Here is a 3,770-nt window from a genome sequence, read left to right as displayed (position 1 = left end):
CTGGGGTTGGAGAACCCAGGGGTTGGGCCCCTGGAGCTGGTGTTTGGGCCCCAGGGGTTAGGCCCCTAGAGCTATGGCTCGAGCGCTCAGGGGTTGGGCCCCTGGAGCTGGTGTTGGGGCCCCCAAGGGTTGGGCCCTTGGAGCTGGGGTGGGTGCCCCCAATGGGTTAGGCCCCTGGACCTATGGTTCGGGCGCTCTGGGGTTGGACCCCTGGAGCAGGTGTTGGGGCCCCCAGGGGTTGGGCTCCTGGAGCTGGTGTTGGGGCCCCCAGGGGTTTGGCCTCTGGAGGTCGGGATGGGGCCCCCGGGTGTTTGGCCCCTGGAGCTATGGTTCGGGCGCTCAGTTGTTGGGCCCCTGGAGCTGGTGTTGGGGACCTCAGGGTTTGGGCCCCTGGAGCTGGGGTTGAGGCCCCCGGGGGTGAGGCCCTTGGAGCCATGGTTCGGGCGCTCAGGGGTTGGTCCCTTGTTGCTGGGGTGAGGGCCCCTAGGGGTTAGGCCCTTGGAGCTATGGTTCGGGCACTCAGGGGTTGGGCCCATTTAGGTGGTGTTGGGGCCCACAGGGGTTGGGCCCCTGGAGCTGGGGTTGGGGCCCCCAGGGGTTGGGCCTCTGAAGCTGGGGTTGTGGCCCCCAGGGGTTAGGCCCCTGGAGCTATGGTACGGACGCTCAGGGTTTGGGCCCCTGGAGCTGGTGTTGGGGCCCCCAGGGGTTAGGCCCCTGGAGGTATTGTTAGGGCGCTCAGGGGTTGGGCCCCTGGAGCTGGAGTTGGGGCCACCAGGGGTTAGGACCCTGGAGCTATGGTTCGGGCGCTCAGGTGTTGGGCCCCTGGAGCTGGTGTTGGGGCCCAGAGGGGTTGGGCCCCTGGAGCTGATATTGGGGCCCCAGGGGTTAGGCCCCTGGAGGTATGGTTCGGGCGCTCAGGGGTTGGGCCCCTTGTGCTGGTGTTGTGGCCCCCAGGGGTTAGACCCCTGGAGCTATGGTTCGGGCGCTTAGGGGTTCGGCCCATTGAGCTGTTGTTGGGGCCCCCAGGGGTTCGGCCCCTGGAGCTAGGGTGGTGGCCCTCAGGGGTTAGGCCCCTGGAGATATGGTTCGGTTGCTCAGAGGTTGGTCCCCTAGAGCTGGTGTTGGGGCCCCCAGGGGTTAGGCCCCTGGAGGTATTGTTCGGGTGCTCAGGGGTTGGGCCCCTGGAGCTGGTGTTGGGGCCCCCAGGGTTTAGGCCCCTGGAGCTATAGTTCGGGCGCTCAGCGGTTGGGCCCCTACACCTGGTGTTGGGGCCCCCAGGGGTTGGGCCCCTGGAGCTGGTGTTGCGGCCTCAGGGGTTAGGGCCCTGGAGCTATGGTTCGGGCGCTCAGAAGTTGAGCTCCTGGAGGTCGTGTTGGGGCCCCAGGGGTTGGGCCTCTGGAGCTCGGGTTGGGGCCTCAGGGGTTAGGCCCCTGGAGCTATAGTTCGGGCGCTCAGGGTTTCGGCCCCTGGAACTGGTGTTGGGGCCCCCAGGGGTTGGGCCTCTGGAGCTGGTGTTGGGGCCCCAGGGGTTAGGCCCCTTGAGCTATGGTTCGGCGCTCAGGGGTTGGGCCCCTTTAGCTGGTGTTCGGGCCCCCAGGGCTGTGGCACGTGTAGCTGGGGTTGGGGCTCCCAGGGGCTGGGCTCCTGGAGCTGGTGTTGGGGCCCCCAAGGGTTAGGCCCCTGGAGGTATTCTTCGGGCGCTCTGGGGTTGGGCTACTACAGCTGGTGTTGGGGCCCCTAGGGGTTAGGCCCCTGGAGCTATGGTTCGGGCGCTCAGAAGTTGGGCCTCTGGAGCTGGTGTTGGGGCCTCCAGGGATTGGGCCCCTGGAGCTGGTGTTTGGGCACAAGGGGTTAGGCCCCTAGAACTTTGTTTCGGGCGCTCAGGGTTTGGGCCTTCTAGCTGGGGTTGGGGCCCCCGGGGGTTAGGCCCCTGTAGCTATGGTTAGGACTCTCAGGAGTTGGGCCCTTGGAGCTGGGGTTGGGGCCCCCGGGGGTTAGGCCCCTGGAGCTATAGTTCGGGCGCTCAGGGTTTGGGCCCTTGGAGCTGGGGTGGGGGCCCCCAGGGGTTAGGCCCCTGGTGCTATAGTTCGGGCGCTTAGGGGTTGGACCTCTGGAGCTGGGGTTGGGGTCCTCGGGGGTTAAGGCCCTGGAGCTATAGTTTGGGCGCTCAGGGGTTGGGCCCTTGGAGCTGGTGTTGGGGCCCCCAGGGGTTGAGCCCGTGGAGCTGGGGTGGGGTCTCCAGGGGTTAGGCCCCTGGAGCTATGGTTCTGGCGCTCAGGGGTTGGGCCGTTGGAGCTGGTGTTGGGGCCCGAAGCGGTTAGGCCCCTGGAGCTATGGTTCGGGCGCTCAGGGGTTGGGCCTCTGGAGCTGGTGTTGGGTCCCCCAGGGGTTGGGCCCCTGGAGCTGGTGTTTGGGCACAAGGGGTTAGGCCCCTGGAGCTATGGTTCGGGCGCTCAGGGTTTGTGCCCTTGGAGCTGAGGTGGGGGCCCCCAGGGGTTAGGCCCCTGGAGCTATGGATCGCGCATTCAGGGATTGGGCCCCTGGAGCTGGTGTTGGGGCACCCAGGGGTTGGGCCCCTGAAGCTGATGTTGGGGACCCAGGGGTTAGGCCCCTGGAGCTATGGTTTGGGTGCTCAGGAGTTGGTCCCCTGGAGCTGGTGTTGGGGACCCCAGGGGTTGGGCCGCTGGAGGTATTGTTCGGGCGCTCAGGGTTTGGGCCCCTTGAGCTGGTGTTGGGGCCCCCAGGGGTTAGTCTCCTAGAGCTATGGTACGGGCGCTCAGGGATTGGGCCCCTGGAGCTGGTGTTGGGGCCCTCAGCGGTTGGGCCCCTGGAGCTGGGGTTGGGGCCCCCGGGGTTTAGGCCCCTGGAGCTATGGTTCGGACGCTCAGGGTTTGGGCCCCTGGAGCTGGGGTGCGTGCCAGCAGGTGTTAGGCCCCTGGAGGTATTGTTCGGGCGCTCATGGATTGGGTCCCTGGAGCAATGGTTCGGGCGCTCAAGGGTTGAGCCCCTGGAGCTGGTGTTGGGGCCCGCAGGGCTTAGGCCCCTGGAGGTATTGTTCGGGCGCTCAGGGGTTGAGCCCCTGGAGCTGGTGTTGGGGCCCCCAGGGGTTTGGCCTCTGGAGCTAGTGTTGGGTCCCAAGGGGTTAGGCCTTTGGAGCTATGGTTCGGGCGCTCAGGGGTTGGGTCCCTGGAGCTATGGTTTGGGCGCTCAGGGGTTGGGCCCCTAGAGCTGGTGTTGGGGCCCCCAGGGGTTCGATCCCTGGAGCTGGTGCTGCGGCACCCAGGGGTTAGGCCCCTGGAGCTTTGTTTCGGTCGCTCAGGGTTTGGGCCTTTGGAGCTGGGGTGGGGGCCCCCGGGGGTTAGACCCCTGCAGCTATGGTTAGGACTCTCAGGAGTTGGGCCCCTGGAGCTGGTGTTGGGGCCTCCAAGGGTTGGGCCACTGGAACTGGTGTTGGGGCCCTCAGGGGTGAGGCCCCTGGAGCTATGGTTCGGGCGCTCAGGGGTTGGGCCCCTGGAGCTATGGTTCGGGCGATCTAGGGTTGGGCCCCTGGAGCTGGTGTTGCGGCCCCCAGGGGTTGGGCTCCTGGAGCTGGTGTTGAGTTCCTGAGGGGTTGGGCCCCTTGAGCTGGGGTTGGGACCTCCGGGGGTTAGGCCCCTGGAGCTATGGTTCGGGCGCTCAGGGGTTGGGACCCTGGTGCTGGTTTTGGGGCCCCCAGGGGTTAGGCCCCTGGAGGTGTGGTTCCGGCGCTCAGGGGTTGGTCCTCTGGAGCT

This window comes from Gopherus flavomarginatus, unplaced genomic scaffold (assembly GCF_025201925.1).
Source record: "Gopherus flavomarginatus isolate rGopFla2 unplaced genomic scaffold, rGopFla2.mat.asm mat_scaffold_91_arrow_ctg1, whole genome shotgun sequence".
In the NCBI taxonomy this organism is placed as follows: Eukaryota; Metazoa; Chordata; order Testudines; family Testudinidae; genus Gopherus; species Gopherus flavomarginatus.
This window is presented reverse-complemented; position numbering follows the sequence as displayed.